Here is a 19,989-nt window from a genome sequence, read left to right as displayed (position 1 = left end):
TCTAGAACACCTTACAATTCCAGCAGAGGCTGGATTCTGACCTGTAGGTCTTACGTGTGTGTGTGTGTGTGTGTGTGTGTGTGTGTGTGTGTGTGTGTGTGTGAGAGAGAGAGAGAGAGAGAGAGAGAGAGAGAGAGAGAGAGAGAGAGAATGTGAGAAGAAAACTAATAATGACCAAGATTAGCCTGGTGATCACCCTGGCACAGATAGTGCCAGACCCACAGCAGAACCCACAAAGGCAGCTCAGAATAGAAACAATCACCTGGTCTTTAGTGAGGACCTAAGTGCCTCCATTTACCTTCTTATCTTTATGGCAAATTATGATGGAATCCAGAGCATATTGTAGAAAAGGCATATATAAATATCACTGAGCCAAGACAGAGCATAGGGTGGGAGTGTGTGATTCTAGGCAGAGGCTCCACCCATGAGCCACAACCCCAGCCCCTCATAAGGGGATCCTAGGGAGGGGCTATACCCCTGAGCAAGACCACCAGCCTCTCACTGGGGGATTCTGGACAGGGGCTCTACCCCTTAGCCACGCCCCAAGTTTCTCACTGGGGGATCCTCGGCAGGTGCTCCAACCCTGAGCCATGCTCTAACCCTGAAAAGAACTATTTTTAATAAAGTACATTTACTTCTGAAGGCTATAAGAACAAAGAATGGGTTGATGCTCCTAATAGACTGTCTGGCATCTTGCAGAAAGAGACACAAATGCCATATAGGTCAAGTGCATGAGACCATTCTGCAACAACTGAAGACAAATGAGGCCTTTGCTCCAGGCCAGCAGGAGAAGCTGGTCTACAACCCAAGAAAAAAATGAAACACAGTAGGAGTGTCTCTTCCAGATCTGACAGGCACTCTACAAAAGGTATGGTAACCTAAAAGAGGGGCTCTGAAGGATGAAGAGGAGTTTGTTCATGATATTGGCCAGTAGAAGGAGGGTGTGGTAGTTTTCACTGCCTGCTTTTATAAATATTTATATCAAGGCAGAATATTGCATGTGGCCACTTTTGCTACAATACCAAAAAATGAATAGTCACAAGAGAGGCTGAGGGCTGACAAGGCTGTGATATTTACCTCTTGGTCACTTCCAGACATTTGAGGCCTCTGACTTTGCAGAAGTGTGACTCAGCACCACAAGCCTGAAAGTCCAACAGCCTAGGGATGACATCAGCTCTGGGATCCTGTGCTGTGAAGTAGCAGGAGGGACAAGGCTGAAAGAAGCTCCCCATGACAGGGGGGGGGGGACACAGCAACAGTTCCCACAAGCACCATGGGCATGCTCAAGACAGACAAGACACAAGCTTCAGTTTTCTGGTCTTTCCCCACATTACAAGGAGCCATCTTTTGGTAGAATATGGATCATTTGAGGCCGAGGTGCAGCTCAGTGGTGGGGAACTTGCCTGGCATGTTTGAGGTCCTGGATTCTATCCCCAGGCCCCCCAAATAAAACACTTGGTTCAATACAGACAGGCACACCTGACTAACAGCACACAATGTCACCCTAGCTACTGGGGAATCTAAGGCAGGAGGATGTGAATTTAAGGCCAGTCTGCTCTACATCGTGAGTTGCAGGACAGTCAGGGCTATACAGAGAAAGCCTGTCTTTTATTTTTCAGGATTTAACTGCCTTTATTTTATGCTTAAAATATACATATAAAAGAGGGGTGGGAGAGATTAAGGGAAAATAAATAGACTGTGCCAAAACAAACACTTGAAGTTCTAGCCAGAGGTAAGACCCATAATAAACGACCAACTGATGTTGGAAGGAGGTAAATTCGAGAAGTCTGATTCAAGCCTGTATGAGTGGTGTCTCATTAGTTCCAACTTTATTGTATCTTCAAGAACACTGGCATTCACAGTTGTCAGGTCCACTGCCACATGTGGGTGGGTGAGTGTGAGAAATGGCTCTCCATGCCTGGGGTGATATAGAGAGCTCCTATTGGAATTGAGTGGAGAACTGAGGAGACACGGGCACAGTTGTCACCAGCAGCTCACTTTACTTCACCTCCACTGCTGAGACCAGGCAGATTGGATTCGCCTTGTGTGCCAGCTCTTTCCTTAGCCTGGCTAGCTCCTCCTCTTCCTGTGCCTCTTCCTGCTGCCTGACTTCCTCCAACTGCTGCATTTTCAAGGCTTTCATTTCAGCCATTCTCTTTTCCGTCTCCTGCTGCTCCTTGGCTCTCTTATCCCTGGGCAGTTGAAAGGGTTCCTGAACTAGGGAACCAGAGAGGTTCTCAGCAACTGATTTCTTCTCTTTCTTGGGAAAAAAGGGCTCCTGGAAGATGATGGTGTTTGGACGAGCCTTGAAGCAGGCGGCTTCCTTCTGCTGCTTCAGTTCTTCCTCTACCTGTTGCTTGCTCATCTCAGCCTTATAGGCACCTCTCTTGTCTGTCTCCAGGGAGAAAGGCTCAGCTTGAGTCACATTCTTTACCTTTTTCTCTGGCAAGTTAATGGTGTCACAGGAAGGGCCTTGAACTTGGGCACCTCCCCTTTCTGCATTTCTTTTATTTTCTCCTTCTGGAGCAACTGGCACTCTTTGTCCCGGGTATCAAAGGAGAAAGGGCACACCTCCATGTTTCTTGCCTCTGGGAGGTGGGGCTTATAAGGCGCCCCATAATGTAGCACAGTTTGAGCTCTTTTCTATCCTATACCTCTAAGTGGATCTTTTAACCATGTGTAATTTTTCTATTGCTATATTTTATTCTTTTATAAAGTATTTGTAAACAAGTCTCATCGTGCAATATTAGAGAAACTCCTTGTATTAATGTTACCACCTTCCTCAGAAATGTATTTAAGTACCAGGAAACTGCCAAAATTCTGGTGAGAGATGGTTTTCCAAAATTGTTAATATTTTATATTTAATACTTTAGGTATTTACTCATTTATTTTTGAGTCATGGTTTTATTATGTAGACCTGGCTGGCAAGGAACATGTTATATAAACCACACTGGACTCAAACTCACAGAGATCCTCCTGTCTCTGTCTCCTGAGTGCTAGGATTAAAGTAAAGGCATGTGCCACCAACCCTGGATGGAATTCATTTACCAAAATATCAATTTTTAATAAAAATTTTAATTTAACAACTGTCTAGTCATTTGTTGATTGTTTTCCTTAAATACCAACTCCTTCTCAGCACACAATCAACAGGAACCAGATCTAAGAGTTGGGAGCAGAGGCATGGGCTAATATGTCAGATTTTCTTTTAAATCCACCTACCTATGTGAAAATTTGATTCAGTGTGTTGTGCCCTGAGTAAGACCACCCCAGAGCCAATATCTGATGAAAGCACATGGGTTTGTCAATAACAAAACATGCCCAGGCTTTGTCTGTGGCCCACACTTAACATAGCGAGTGGAGGAGGATGACCCCCAGCACTCACTCCAAGGAGTTTCCTATAAGAAAGATTTATGTGCAGAGAGTTACATATCTCGGGATTGGATGAAGGGGCTAGGGGTGAGGTAGTTCTTTGAAGTTACTGGCTGAACTATAAGGTAACTATGAGGTTACTAGTGGCTAACAGGATGCAGGGTATCTACAGAGACATATATCTTTTACTCCCTATGTCCTGCTTTTGCTGAACCCAGGATATATACATTCAGATTTATTGTTCCAGTCCTATTTTTCCATAAGTTCAATTTCTGGTTGGTTGAGTCCATTACTCCTCATATTCTGTTTAGCCAAGTCTAGGGTATATAGATTTATTGTTCCAGCCTTATCTTCCCATGAGTTCAACTTCTGGTCAGTTCTAAAATTGCTGGTCAGCAAATACCTTTAGAGGAGGGGGAGGGAGCATCTCTCAAGAGGGCTGCTGATTTTTCCCTTCAATTCCCTCCTCTTCTAGTAACTCAAGGACACCCAGTCATGGGTTGTCAATACCTAGTTTGCAAATATGTACCCTAAGTCAAGCGGGCCATTTTTATATCTTGGTTGAGGATCTGGTATTGAGTTTGAGTCCTTTGCACCATTATTTGGGTGGTCTCGAAACTTTTCCTGATGAATTGCATCAGCCTGTTTATGAGGAAAGGCCCAAATTAATTAATTTGATTTGATTTAAGTTAATATGAGGGCTAGTAGCATTAGGGGTCCCAAAAGAATGGAGGTTAGAGTTGTTACCCAGAGGGAACTGTTATACCAAGATTCAAACCATCCTTGGCCAGCTTCCCTGTCCCTCTTTCACTTGTTGAGGCCTTTTCTTATTTTGGCCAGAGAGTCCTTAACCAGCCCAGAGTGATCTATATAAAAATATCATTTCTCTCCCAGGGCTGCATATAGTCCCTCTTGTTGTAAGAATTGGAGGTCTAGCCCTAGCCTATTCTGTAACATGACCTCTGAAAACAAGGTGAGGGATTCTAGCATCATCAGTTTAGTGGCATCCAAACAGGAATTATTGTTTAGATAAGACTTCAATGAAGTAAGAGCCAACAGTAATTAGCAGAAGCAGAAGGGCCTAAAGCCCTGTGATGGCTGACAGAGTTCCTTATCCTGAAGGAACTTGGAAATGAAAATAGGACCAGTTATTATTTTATCTCAGGTTCTCTGTGACAAGAATTTTTTTTTTGACCTAACATTCCAGAGGGAATAAGGGAGATGTTTTCATTTCTGTAATTATTTCCTGCTGATGATGTTGGTACATTGTTTTCAGGGCCCTGGAAAGCAAGAATATTAGCCAAAAGCAAGGAGGGGGTTTAGAAGCATCTGGTTTATTGACCAGCTGAAGAGACAGCATTTAAATTGGCTGGATTGGTCCATATCAGCTTTCAGCAAGTCCATGTGCCGAAGGTTGAAGTCAGTAGCCATGGCCTGGATCTATCTGCCAGCCAAATGGAAGCCCGCTGAAACAGATGTAGACTAGAGACAAAAGTTAACTTATTTGGAATTTTTAGGCCCACAGCCTTAGTAAATATATTAGTATTATCCATCAGTACTGAAATACATATTTTAGAAAAAGCAGGTAACAGGAATCTATCTGTAAGTCTACATTCAGAAGATAACCAAAAGAAACCAAAAATTTTGAGCTCATAATCCAAACAGTAAGCAGTCATTACTCTATTATCTTATCAGAATCCTATTAATGTTAAATTCTGAACTTTTTAAGTTTTAATGCATAATGATAGTATGATAAAGGAAAGAAATTTTGTAGTATCTTTTATAAGAACAGCCATTCAAATTATGTTTAAAACCTATTTGTCCCTTAATATGAAGCATGTAATGCAAACCTGTTTGTCTCTTTCTTTTTTTAGGAGACCTAGTAGCTTTAATTATTTATTCATTGTTCAACAAATTAATAAGGTGGCTGCAACCCCATGGAAACTGGTTGCTTGATGTTGCTAAGCTGACAAAGTTGTAGCTACCTAATCGTCAATGCCATCAGAGATCTGAGAAGGATAAATTTTACCTGAGTACAGACTTCCAAATCTATTAAAGAATGGCAGAGACTATCCATTGCCCAGACTGCCATCATCCCAAGCTCCTGTTGTCTTCATAACCTTGGCAGGACAGGTGTCAGGACAGCATCAATCTTGGCTGCTGGGCCCATACTGTGAAAGTTCTTGTGAAGGGGCAACTTTGGGAAAGACTGAGCTTATCTTGTCAGTGTCTCATATGTCCATTCTAGGCCAGATCCCTGGCAGTAGGTGTTGAGTCTGGGTGTCATCTTATCTTGTCATTGTTCCATGACTTCTTGGAAACCTTGGGAGTTAAAGCTAGGAACTGGGAGTCTCTGTTTGTTCTAGTGAGCTAGTAAGCTTTTTATCAAATAATTTAAATAATATATTCATTAGATCTTTGACAGGTTTGAGGACCATTGTCTATTAAATATATCTGAGCTAAACAAGTCTAAGCCTAATCTTGAAAACATCTCCAAGTTTGGTAACAATAACCAGGTCAATTTGTTATCTTGTAGATGCATTAGTCAAATGGACCTCTCAGGTTGTTTTCTTTTTTAATAGCTTATTGTTACATAAGAGTTAACAGTTTATGCTTTAAACTAGTACCTGGATAGCTGGGTGACTAGCATTAGCATGTATTCCTTAACAAGGAGGACATACAAACTCAGACATTCAAAATCAAACATACAAGTGGCCCCGTTTTTATCCATACCTATAGAGTACACAGACATTTTTAAAACTATAAACCTTTGGAGTCTCAGTGTAACAGCAGAATAGCAAAAGCAAGAGATCCAAAACATGTTTTATTTTTCATACATCTCAAATCATTTTTTATCATTACTTAAGTCTTTTAATGCTCAGAATTTGATAAATTTCTTTTACATATTCTAATAACTTGCATTTCATATATTTTCCTTCTTCCCAAAACATTCTTTTTATATTCCCATACCTAAAACCTTTATATTTTAGACCCCATATAAACTTTATTTATATTTAAATCTCATAACTTATTTAAAATTTAAAGTTTCATATTTTTATATCTTAAACTACTTCCTCAGACCCAGTACAGTATGTATTCAATCTCTAATGACATACTTAAGCCTTTAAATTTTTATAAAAATATTACATCGTAAAATATCTTTTTTCTGCTTAATTCACTAGTTATCTTCTACTTGGAATTTGATATGTTTTTTTCTTATCTTAACCAATAATAATTTGTAACTGATCCTCCTCAATGATGGCAAGTATTTGTAACCCATTTAACTGAAATGACCAAAATCCATGTATTTTGTGTGTATGTGTGGAAACAAAATTGCCCCGCCTGCAGTACTTCAACGGGTTCTCAACCACCCTAAGGAGGGAATGTAGGGACAGGAGATCCAAAGGAAAAGACACCAAGTCTAGATTCTGATCAAGGTGCTACTTTATTTCTCTTCCACAAAGGTTTATATAGTTCCGCAGGGTGGGGGGAGCAAGAAGCTGTCATCTGCATAAGGTGGGGCAAGCTAACAGGATGTTTGTATAGGATGTTTACAGGGTGAAAGGGTCAAGGGCTCTGACTCAATGTCCTGTTGCTAGGCAACCTGACTGTAAGCTGATCTAGTTCCCTGTCTTATGGGGGTCTGTACTTTTCCAGTAACTAGAGATTCTGTCCTTGTCCCTGACACAAAATCAAAATTTTTAAAAACATAATGTATCTTTAACATTTTTTCTAAGCATTACCAGGACAGAGAAGGTTTAACATGGGAAGCTAATGATGAACTTGGCTTAGGAAGGAAGGGAGGGGGATTTAGATTCAGAGTGTGCAGGCAGTAAACTCCCAACCTCACCTATCTCCCCACCTCTGCCTGCCTGTAGAGAGTGCATTTCCCCCCTCTGTGAGAGCCACAGGAGCCTCTCCTGCAGGCTAATACCAGCCCTGCCAATCCTGGCCCTGAGTCTGTTCCAAGCTCCTGTGAGGAAGGCATCTGCCCGCCCACCCAGGGCCTCTCTTGCAGGGTCTGCCTGCTCTGGGAATTCACCTCCCTGCTTTCTTGGGGAGGGCCCAGTCTCAGAACTTCCAAGTGATAAGCACTCAGCATGTGGCCCTGCTGATGAGCTTCCCTTGCCTTCCAGTGCTGTGGGCCTGATAGCAATAAGGGAAGCTAGTAGACAGAAACAAGAAACATTTACATAGACATAAGTGCCAGAAGGGCCAGTGGTGAAAGGGTTGATTCCCACCTTGGTCAAGGAGAACAGTAGCTCTTATGGGAAGGGCAATCTAACCAGGATCAGGAGTTTCTCCTCTCTGCCTCTGTGTACCTTCACAGCTGGCACAGCTGGTCTTCCCCCTAGGGCAGGGTTTGTGGGAACCACAGGGAGCTCTTCCTTGGCCAGCATCAAAGGTTCCCTCAGGAGGCCAAGTAAACATTGGAAGAGACCCATTCTGCACCATTACAGCATTCAATTGATAATAGAACTTTATTCAATTATTACATTAAATTATAAATAGAAATAAGAAAACACTTATCTCTTTAATGAATGCATTCTCATTTTATTAACAAATTGAAAAAAAATACCATTTCTGTTGAATTTAATAATTTTATATTTTTTAAAGCTGAAGGGCACTCACACTAAGACCAGTCTCAAATTCATGAACCTCCTGCCTCAGCATCCCAAGTTGGTAGCTTTGGAAATATGCACCACCATACCAAATAAAATGTATTTCTCAAACTGGATGGTCAGATCTATGTACTTACATTTATAAGGTATATGTAATTGGAGTTTATATAGCTACTGCCAGGTTGCCCTCTCTAGAAGCAACTGCAGAGTTTAAAATGAAACATAGGTCTGTTTTCCAGTTTCCTGTCTCAAACCTTGCACTTGTGTCTTTCATAGGGTCCTACTGTTATTGAGTGGAAGTTTGCATGAACAAAGCTCTAGATAGATACTTTGATGAAGGTAGAACTTGCTACCTCCTTTCAATATTATCCCAGCCCCAAATCATTCTTCTATCTTGGCAACTGATTCAACAACACCTTTGTTGGGGATTTTGCTGGGCTTCAGCTGCATGACCGCACATGCACAGTTCAGGAGCTACACAAGTGGTCTGGGGTCTTGTGTCTTAAGTCATCACTATGCGCTGGTGATTATGTATGCCTCACGAAATCTAGCATGCATGGTGTAGCTCTGTAAGCTCATCTGCACCCTTAAAGAACCAGACACAGACCTCACCTCCTCTCTATCTGTTTTGTTCTCTCTCTTCACCCTCCACCCACCATCTTTCTCTCTCTCTCCTTCCCCAGGCCTGGTTCTCTTGTCCCCCCCAACCCTCTTCCTCCTAATAAAGCTCTGATACTGATACTGGGGTTTGTCATGGCCATGACTTTTCCTCACAGTAACCAGTGCTGGTAACGGGCACAGATTATCATTATTCCAACCTTCAGAACCAAAAGTGACCCTGATGGAAGACAGAGGAGGCACATCTTGAGAAGCCTCACAGTAAGACTAAAATAAAATCTGTTTTCATGGACACAAACTGTTTTCCTCCTTTCTCTTCTGCATGACAGTTCTTATCTTAGATATGATAAAATGACTCAAACATATGCTTTTGACATTTCTCAGCCATGAGCCACTAAGCCATTTTACATTCCAAATGTTTACCAAACCACGTGGGCAAGTGAATGATAAGGGTGCAGTCCCGCTGATGCAAGCTCCTTGTCCATGCTGAGTCACAGGAACGCCAAGCTGATGACCTGATACAAAATCAACATTGTTAGGTACCACTTCCTCACTGGGACTCAACACAGCCAGTTCTGCGGAATAGAAGTCAACTCTAATCTAGCTGTCTGTGGAATTGACTTGACTAGGGTCCCTGTCCCATACCAGCAGCTGTGTGATTTTGAGAAAGAGACTATTTGGTTGTCATTTTAATTTTCTCCTTTTTGCAATAAAGCAGCACAATCTGGTGGCCTTCCAGAGGGCCAAATGGGTTTTCTGCTAAGGTAAGAGGATGTGAGGCTAGGTCAGGTTAAGATGAGGCAAGGTGAGACAGTACAAGAATTATGGGATGGTAGGTGTGCAGTTCTGGCCACAAGGCCTCCCTCTGTCATTAATGAGCAGACTACCTAGGCCTGAGTATCCACTTGTCCTGTGCTGATCTGGAATTCTGAGATATGCAGACCCCAGTGTTGAGAGGCTCCACAATATCTGTTCCTTTGAGACACTGTAGACATTTCTCACCAAAGCCGCATCCCACCAGAAAATGCCAGCCTCCAAATAGAGCCACATGCAACACATCCAATCATAAATGGCATGTGAGGCTTAAGCCCGCCCCTGAAGCACTCTGGCCCAATGAGCATCCGGGCAGAGACTCTAATCCTCCCCCATTCCACCTTGGTCTTCCTGCCTGGGACATTGAGCATGCTCAGACTTGACGACGTTAAGGAAATGCTGAGGAGCTGCTGAGCCGTTGTGGAGGAGGTCTCTGGAGTTAATCTGGTGAGGGCAGTTCCAGGCCAGGGTGGCCAGGCTCAGGGTCTCCTCGGAGTCTGGACTTCCTCACAGACCTGGTTCTGGGGAGGCTGAGGTGAAGACAAACCTGCCTTCTTGACAGCAGTCTCCTCTTAGAACAGGTCTAGTGAGGCTGTCTTCTCAGAGCCTGGAGACTCCTCACAGCCCAGTCCTCATGAGGCTGAGATGGCCTCAGTGAAGATCCAGGATGGCAGGATGCAGTTCTGAAAAAAATTATAGGCTTTCATCCAGATTATTATGGGCTTAACGTTTTCTGTATTTCTTTATTTCATGTTAGTACCTGTGGGATCTGCAATATCCCCTTTCTCATTCCTTATGTGAGTAACTTTAATAATCTTTCATTTTTCTTTGCTAGTGTGCCTAGAGATTTATCAGTGTTGTATAGATATACGTCTTTTTCTTTCCTTTGTCATGTTTATTTTCAATTGATTGAATTTTAAAAATTGACTAGGGGCTTCTTATTCACTTTCTTTTTAGTATTTATATAAAATTTATGTCATAGATTACAAATCTACTTAAGTCAGGTGTTAAGTATTTCATATCTATAACCCAAGCCCTTGGAAATCAGTATTCTATGAGTTTGAGAACAGTGTGGGTCACACACATTGCTCTGGATACACTGCTACAGAGTGAGAGATCTTATTGTAGAACATACAAACAAAATCCAAATGTATTCACTTTCATATAAAGTCATTTAATGTTTTAGTTTTTTCTAATCATGGTTTAGCTTATTCCATAAATTTGGTTATATTTTATTTCTACTTCAATACTTTTACCTTCGCTATAACTTTCTATTTTAATTAATTGATTATTTTAAGAATGAAATATTTAATTTTCATTTATTGGGGATTATCAAGATACTATTCTGTTATTAACTTGCCTTTTAATTTCACTGTATTCAGATTGCCCACATCACTTTATATCAGGTTTTTATGTTTATTTAAACCTATTTAGTAGCTTGTAACGTGGAGTATGTTGAAAAGTGACTTGTGTGTTCTGGAAATGCTGTCTTAACCTGTCATTTGAGGAGGTGTTCTGTAAATGTCTGTCAGGTGAAATTGATTGACAGCAGTGTTCACGTTCTCCTTGTCCTTAATGACTTTCTCTGCTTTTCATTCTTTCTTTTCTCTTTTTACTCTAAAAGAACTTAATTTGGTTATAATTTAAAATTTTCTTATTACCAAATCTTGTCATGTGGATATATCAGGAGTTAAATGGAATTTTCTATTCCAAATACAACATCTTAAAGCCTTATTATATAGGAACTTCTGTCCCTATGTCAAAATTGCACTGAGTTACTCAATATGTTCATGTTTTTTAAAAGTCTAAAACCTCCTTCATTTGACAGCTTCTTATTGTTTAGTTCATATCAACAAATGGTAGAAAGTTAAAGTCAATTTTTTTATGCATGCATTGTATTTTTTATTGATTCTTTGGGAATTTCATACCGTACACTCTAATCTCACTCCTCTCCCAGACCCTCCATATTTGCCCCAACCTCTTGTAGAGTCCCGTCACAAAGGAAAGCAAAAAAGGAATAAAAATAAGATAAAAAATAAACAATAATAAAAAAAGAAGAAGAAAACAGTAAAGCACTTTGGTCCCCCAGCCCCCATCTTTCCCACCTCTCCATCACCTCTCCATCATCTCTACACCATCATAGTGGCATTGGGAGCTGCTGTGTGTCATGCAGGTCTAGTATTGATGGTGTACTGAAGCCACGGTCCTTGAACCTGACCAACATCCCATTACACAATGAACATTTGCAAGGGAAGCTGTTGGACTTTCCCTCCTTTTGTTCTGTCGACTCCCATCTCCAACTTTAATTGTGGATTTGTCAGTTTCCATCCACTTTCTCATCTAGGTTGTAGGATTCGTAGTTATATACTTTTCAAGGGGAGTGTTCTGTCTTCCTGAGAAATTAATCCCCTTTCAACACACACATGTATAATGTTTGTGTTATTCAGAGTAGATACTTTCCCTGGTAAAACTTTCTGTTCAGCAGTTTACTTTGGTAGCAGCATGGGTACTAGAGTGTTTTTAAGAATTCTGCCTTTTCCTGCCTCATTACTCTGACACTCTGCCCATACATTTGTTTTCTATACATCATAGAGTGAAATCCTGTGTTGTTGTTTATCTTCTCTGGTGATTTCTCCCATCTAGAACTTTATGTTTAATGCAGTTACATGGTTAGTTTGAGTCTTCTATCTTGATTGTTTTCAGTTCTCTGTTTCTGTCCAAAATGTCTTTTGTGTCTGGTTTTGGGTTCAGTTTATCATTCTATTTATCCCCTCACCAAGTTTGTTATTTAGACATCTTTTAGTGGTGCATGCCTTTAATCCCAGCACTCGGGAGGCAGAGGCAGGCGGATCTCTGTGAGTTCGAGGCCAGCCTGGGCTACCAAGTGAGTTCCAGGAAAGGTGCAAAGCTACACAGAGAAACCCTGTCTCGAAAAACCAAAAAAAATAAAAAAATAAAAAATAAAATAAAAAAAATTAATAGCTGCTTTTCAGGCACTGAAGTCCTGAGAGCTACTAAACTCAGAGCTCCTTCCTTGCTAAAAATGCCAGAAAGCTGCCAGACCTCTGGAGCTCATCCATTGTGTGTTATATCAACTGAGCCAAATAATAGTTCATGTTTTACAGATTATTTGTGTCAAAATTTCTGTCTTTTGTTATGGTGGAATTCAAGAATTTTGTAAACCTCTCTTAATTAAATACACATGATGAATGACAATATGGTGATGGAACACTGTGCCTTTTAGTGACTGAAACTAATGAAATGCTAAGAAATCCTTATAAAGTTTAAATTTTATGCAGATTTATTTGTATCAACTCTGTACAACTCAGGTGTCTTGCATGATCCAACTATTTTATATTTCCCTGGCACTATCTTTTTATGGTTCTGTGTTCCAGAATGACTTTATGGTACTTACATTCTGTTTGGTCACAATCCTTTATTCTTACAACTGAGAGTATGAGATGAACTAACATCATGTACTGCATGGGTGCAAGCCTCTCTGCCTCCCTGGGTCCATAAAATAAACCGAGAAATTATGAAACAATGATTTGAAAATTGCACATATGTGATTAGACATGTAGGTATGTACACATGAGTGCAGTTCCCACAGAGATGAGAAGAGGCTCCAGATTACCTGGAACTAGAGATATTGGTGTTTGATTTTGGGTCACGGTGATGGGTGATGGAAACTGAACTCAATTCCTATGAAAGAGTACAGGGTGCACTTTTCTGTTAGGCCAACTCTAACCCCATCATTCAAAAACCTTAAGAGAAGTTTGGAAGATAGTAAAAATGTAGTCATTATGATTAGTTGTATAAAAATATATGAGCCCTTGTGCAAATAAGTAATTCTTTTTCTGTTTTGTTACTTCTAAAATTAATCTTTTCATTCTGTATATTTCAATTATAAAAAATAAGTCATTTGTTTCTGTACACCACCTTGTTTCCCAGTTATACTCCCTTCATTTAAAATATTTCCCCTCACACTTCCTCAAAAAAATTTAACCCCTTTTTCCTATTTTTCTAGATTCCATTTATGAGAGAAGATATGTGTTAATTGTTTTTGGAGAGTTGTCTGTTTCTCAACTTGATATATAGTTGGAACAATTTTCTTGAGAATTATGCAATTTTTTTCTACAATTTTTATTTTGAATTATCTTGCATTATTTATACATATTGTGTTGTTTTTCATCATTCATATAATGGTGGTCATCTGAGCTCATTCCCTGAATCATCTATTGCAGGTAGTACAGTGGTAAAAAATTACACACAAACTCACCTTACATATGTAGTGATTCACTGTCATTAATTTCGATCACTATGCACACCCAGGAGTGGTACAGCGGGCAGGTCTATGTTAAATTTTCATTCATAACCATCGTTATAGCGTCCACAGTACCTGTAATGTTTTAGTTTACAATGAACATGGCGTATATGTTCTTGTTCCACCTCCTTTGCAGCATTTAAAAAATTATATTGGGTGAAAAATGTAATCATTTTAAAGACACTTAAAGCTGGAATTATGGGGCAATCTGAATATTATTTTACTAATGTGACAAATGGGTCTGGGGCCCAAGAAAATGACCACAGAGTCTATAGTATTTCAGCCAGGCTGTAAGTCCTGCTAACAATTTATTCTATTGAAATATTTGCCACGCATTGTTCTGAGTGGTCAGAGCTGGACCTCATATTACTTCATGGCTGGTGACCTCAAATTGGTCCATTTGGTAAGAAGAATGTACTTGTGAATACCTACTTTAACTTTGCACCTATATTTGTAGTTCATATATTTTTTGGCATGTGAGATACTGTCTCAGATATACTGATTGTGAAAAATTGTTTTCATCATGCAGAAAATGAAACTCTGCTCTCTATCTTCTACCATACACTAGCTCTGCACCAAATGTGCCATAGACCAGATACCCTGAAAATGCCAAAGGACACAGTAGAGAAAATACTCCTACTGCTAAGCACAGGTAAGGATTTTCTGAATAGGACTCTTCTCCAATAGTAAATGAGACCAAAAATCAACAAATAGGATCTCATGAAATTAAGACATTTTATTTCAGCATAAGAAAATATAATTTAAGTGGTAGCATACAGAATATGAGAAAGTTACTCATGTAATGGTGGCATGAGAATTATTGTGTAATTAACTTCCTTCTGATCTGGTGAGGCCTGCACTATAGGAAGGATTTAGTACCTGCTACTGTGTACCTGGTCAAAAGACACTGGCTTGACAGGTCATAGCCCTTTAGATGATGCTACTATTGTTACTTAGTGTAGTAGCAACTGCTTTGTAAACATTTTTGTTTCACACATAGATCTCTTCAGCTCTCAGTCTTGGCCAAAGGTTCTCTTTCTGTGGTTTGCAGCAGCAAATGCACAGCCTCATAACTTCAAAATGTTGAAATGACCATGAATGCTCATTCCTAAATGGGACCTGTAGATCAACCACTTCCCCTAGGATAGGAAACATCCTGGAAGTTGGTCCTGAATGTCCTGACTGAGCATGAGGGAACTGCTGTGACATGCTGTCCTTTGGACATAACATAGCCATTCCTCACTCACAAGAGTTGTGATCACCTGCAGCTTCAGGTGACCGTGTTCAGGACTGACTGTGAACACACCTATCTGTCCCAAACCAGACAGCTGGAAGAGGCAGCCTGCTGGTGGAAGATAAATCCTACTGAGCCTCTGTCTCAGTACAGAAAATAAAAAGGAAGCTAGAAGTTGGCCTTTTGTATTACTTATCATTTCCCCTTTCTTTATGTGTCTGCCTCCCAGGGAAGACTGTGATTCCTATTCCCTCAAATGAATGAGTTTATTGAGGTTAATACAGGTGTATAGGTATGGGATCACTTATAGGAATATGAATAACTCTAATGTATGGCATCACAAAGGCTCTCATTAGAATGGGTGACTCATGAGGACTAGAACTCTGAATGTGGCTGCATGACTTGTTTGCAGCTGAATGGGACAGAGGGTCTCCTTTCTTCAGTTCTCCTTAGTTATCACCCATTTAACATTGGAAGTGGAAGGGCCTTGGAATTCCTGTAAGTTTCAGCTTTCCTAGCCATGGTTTAATTGCTGGATATTATGAACCTCTTCTCTTTTTTCATAGAACTTTCTGAGACTTAAGGGAATAGTCCTGCCCAGGGAAGAGCACACCAGTTGGATACTCAATATCAAATGGTCATTCCTGAAAACATATATGCTAGCCATACAGAATGATTGGTTTACATTTAGGAAATGTAACTATATGTATGCATATACATATATCTTCATACACACACACACACACACACACACACACACACACACACACACACACACACACCTGGGTTTAATCCTGGTCTACTTTCACTTTAGGTGCTTAGCATGGGCTTTTTCAGGGGCCTTGTTGGCCTGGGGTACTTTCAGGGTGTGTCTGTATCTAGTCAACTTTTGTGTTAGAGTTAAGCTTGGTTACATTGATATTCGGGGACTGTTGGTACCTGTCTCTCTTCAGGGTTGAAGCGGGGGATACTTTTGAGTGGAGGTTTGACTGAAGCTATTTTGTATTTGTAATCTGCCTTGGATTATGCTCAGCCGTTCTGAATAAAAATAATATGTGGATATTGATAGAAGACTGTATTTATTGTGTTTCTCTTACATCTCAAGTATATTCTGAGGAACATTGGCTCTTTCAAGGGAAATGGGCACAGACACCAACACACAGCGCAGACTCCAGATGAAATAAACTACATATTACACAAACAGAAAGGTGAAGTAGGGAGGAGACAGTGGTGCTTGGGGAGTCCTTGCTGCTGCATTGGTGACTGTGGCCACCATGTGCAAATTGTTGCTTCTCAGTAAAGATAACAAAATAGAGTCCCAACAAGGACTCTGCTGCCTTTCCTTCCTTCTGTGGTCTGCTCCCATGAAGGCATATCACAGGCAGTTAATTTAACAGCAGAGGCTGGTCCTCCTTTGATCTAGAGGCTGCCTTGATAGGCACATGAGGGATGTACAGATCTTCATGATGCCTCTTATGCAGTGTGGGTATGGTGTCCTGTCCTATATGTCATTCATGGCATGCACTATGAGGGTGTTCCTCTTGTCCTTGCTATGGAAACACTTCTCAAAATGTCATTTGTCTTCTACCTTGAAAACCCCTGGAACAATGAACCAGTCCTTTGTGATCCCTTTCAAGAATCCCTTTCAAGATCCCTTTCAAATGTCCACTCACTGATGTGAGATAATGTCTTCCCACAAAGAATGTTTGCACTGACTTACCAGATTGATTCCTGTACATGTTATTATTGTTGTGAATCACAGCCCACTTTAATAGAGTGAGCTGCCAACCTGTTACGGGCACACATGTAACCATGACAATGATTCCTTGTGTAGTGTCACAGAGGCCAGGCCACACTCTGTTCAGTGAAGCACAAAGGTGGTCAAGCTATGCAGATGTCTTTGTACTGGTAATAAGGGAAGGTGCCCGAAGGCTACAGTTATCATCATTGCTCAGGGGCAACATCCCACCCAATTGTCATGTCCTACTACAGAAGCTCACTGCTGAGAAGAGGAAGGTCATTGGAGAAGGGACAGACTCAGTCCATATGTATATGGTTCAAATACTGGTCTATCATTTCTGAGACTCAGTTTATTATCAAGAGTCTCTCATTATGAAGCTTTTATTGTGCCATCCGTAGTACCAGGGTTTGGGGAACAGAGCTGTTTGAAATTTGCCCTCCAGCCTGTCCCTTCACCATCATTAAACACACCTTGAAGTGGAATTGACTAGAAAGCAGAAAGCCATGAGGTTTTCCCTACCTCCTCTCATCATGGTAGTTGATGACTTCTGAGGCTGTCACTCACTGGATAGCAGTGTAACAGCAGTTCATCCTGTCCCATTTGGAAAGTGGAGTCCTGGGACAGGTGCTGACTCTGCCTCAGCTGTTGTCATCTTTTCTAACAAACACAAGTGGAAATTAGGAGTAGAAAACAAGGGACATATCCCACTCTGGGCATACCCCTTCCCAATCTCCCACTGTCCTTTGACTTCATGCCTCTGTCCCTCCCTGAAAGTTTATCCCTCAAGGCTGGTCTCAGATTTCCAGCAATCCTTCTAACTCAGGGTCCTCATTATTGGGTTTGTTTTTATTCTTCTTTGTGGGATGACTCATCCCTAACAGGCTTGAGGGCCACCTGCCCCATGCAAGTGAAAGATACTTTCTGAGAGCCAGCCTGGGTCTGCCTAATGGTCATGGCAACAGCAGTTGAAACATGATCTGGAAATGACCTGGATCAATGAGAGACAGCATGTCACACCAGCTGATGCATATTCATCAGACCTCCCCCCATGGAGGGGTGGAGGGTATATAAGGCTTGCCTCTAACTGAATAAACTGAGCTTGTTGGTTCCACATTCTCCCTGATTCTGTGTGATTTGACTCTGTGTCTACTTGGCCCCTCCCACAAAGGGAACAACAGCAAAGGACCCCGCTACACTTCTTTACCATGGATGCTTTTTTCTTGCCCTAACACGACATTTGAAGGGTAGTGGGAAGGAGGCATCTTAGCTCTCTGAGGAGTTAGTCAAGATATCACAGTGTTCCATTCGTCTGTCTTATTGCAGATGAAAACCTAGGGTTAAGAATTGTGGCATGCAAAAAGAAAGAAAACAAAACTGAGTTAAATCTTTTTCTACTGGTCCTCAACCAATCAAATCTCAGTTATAAAAGAAAAACTGTGGGGAAATTGTTCCTGTGATTTCTAGATGAAGTGTAAGCATTGTGCTACCCTCAAAAACTAACAGGATTTAGGGAGGGTGGCCTCAATTAAACCAGCTATCTAATCACAGAGCTTGAAATCCTTTTCCTGTCTGCAGCAGCAGAATCTGGAAGAAGAGAAGTTATACAGTTGCCCAGCAGAGATGCCCCTTTGCTGTCTCAACCTGGATGCCTGTTGCAAAAGTTGCAGTAGGAACAGCCCACTGGAAATCTTCTTGTCAGCATCATTGGAACCTGGGAACCCACAATTTCCTGCTCTTCACCAAGTTCTGGATAGCTAGTAAGCATTGTTAGACTTACTTGATGGGGGGTGATTTACTATAATCTGAAAGGGCAGTGGAGGAGGAAGGAGAAACTGAAAACTTACCTGTGCTTGGTGTCAAATGGTATCTGAGGAACTTAACATGTGACATAGATTGTAGATCTCCATCTAAGAAAGATGCTGAAACATCTACACATTGTTAGTAACATCTTAGACAACATCAGTGCTCTAGAAGCATGGAAGTTCCATGCACAGAGTGAAGCATGATCAAGCATGCCCCACCTCACTGAAATAGTGCTATTACCCCATCATAAAAGATGAGGGCACCATCAGTGTTGTGCCACAATACACACATGCTTGTTTCTATACAACATACACAAATATGTGCACACATTTATACATTTAAAAACATGTATGTGTCTACACCTTTGCATGCACACACACAGACACAGACACACATACACACACACACACAGAATTATACTTTGAATTCTATTTAGATGTATAATAAATTGGCATAACAAGAAATTAAAAAGAAACAAACAACCTTTGTGGCATTGGTATGCATGTGTATGGTATGCATGTTGTATGCAGAACTATGAGTATAGTTATGTGCATATTTTTATAAGTATCTATATGATATACCTAATATGTAAAACCATATCTAACTGTATATACATGTGTATATAAATATAAAGATAAACTGAAATCCCAACTTCCAGACACCAGCCAAGGAGGCAGCAGAACTTTCCCAGTGGCCAGCTTGATGTGTCAGCTCTTTCCTGCCTTCAACTCTGAATGCCTGTTATGTTTATTAACAGTATCATTCATTTGAAACAAAATTCTGCACAAATTTTTCACAATGCCCTTTAATATTAAAATATTCTCTAACTTTCAGAACCACAAGAAAACACTCTAAGGCAGAAAGCCACGAGTTGATCATGAAAAGTACCAGGGAATGGCCAATGAGATGGCTAGTTGGGTGGAAGGAAAGAGCTGACTCCTCCTAATTTGTTCATTGTCCATATGAACAGAATGACAGAATGGCATGGTGTGTATTCTATGTTCATTCTCTCTCTACCATATGTATGTATTTATTTCCTCATCACAAAATAGATAGATGTTATTATATTAAATACCAATCAGAAAATGTCTATACATTCATCATATGAAATACTTATTTTTAAAATAATGAAAAAAAATCTTATGTAGCTCACAACTTTTGTAACTCCAGGACCAGAGTTTTCAACACCCTCACACAGGCATACATGAAGACAAAACACCAATGCACATAAAATAGTGAATAAACAATTAAATATTTGTAGGAACTAGTGGGGTCAGGAGCCCTACAAGCATCCCACAGAACTTACTGACCTAGGCTCATAGTGACTCAGAGACTGAACCACAAACTTGGGAGTATGCATGGGACTGAAGTATGTCCTCGGCATATATTTTACAGTTGTATAACTTGGTCATCTTGTGAGACTCCTAACAGCGGGAGCAGGCTTGTCTCTAATGCCTGGTTTTGG

At 40.7% G+C, this 19,989-nt stretch overlaps 1 long non-coding RNA gene across 2 annotated transcripts in view; it reads left to right on the top strand.

The window, feature by feature from the left end:
* The first annotated feature begins 684 nt into the window (after window positions 1-684).
* Window positions 685-19,989, top strand: part of LOC143270552 (uncharacterized) — a 37,593-nt gene continuing 18,288 nt past the window's right edge. The window contains exons 1-4 of one of the 2 annotated variants that reach the window (XR_013047749.1): window positions 685-868; window positions 14,276-14,398; window positions 18,297-18,478; window positions 19,359-19,417. This is a non-coding gene — a long non-coding RNA (uncharacterized LOC143270552). Of the gene's footprint in view, window positions 869-14,275; window positions 14,399-18,296; window positions 18,479-19,358; window positions 19,418-19,989 lie in introns of those variants that run through there. The other variant, XR_013047748.1, reaches the window with a different exon arrangement.

Source organism: Peromyscus maniculatus, chromosome 23 (genome assembly GCF_049852395.1).
Source record: "Peromyscus maniculatus bairdii isolate BWxNUB_F1_BW_parent chromosome 23, HU_Pman_BW_mat_3.1, whole genome shotgun sequence".
NCBI lineage: Eukaryota > Metazoa > Chordata > Mammalia > Rodentia > Cricetidae > Peromyscus > Peromyscus maniculatus.
Note: the sequence above shows the minus strand (reverse complement) of the source record. Positions and strands in the feature narration are given on the sequence as shown.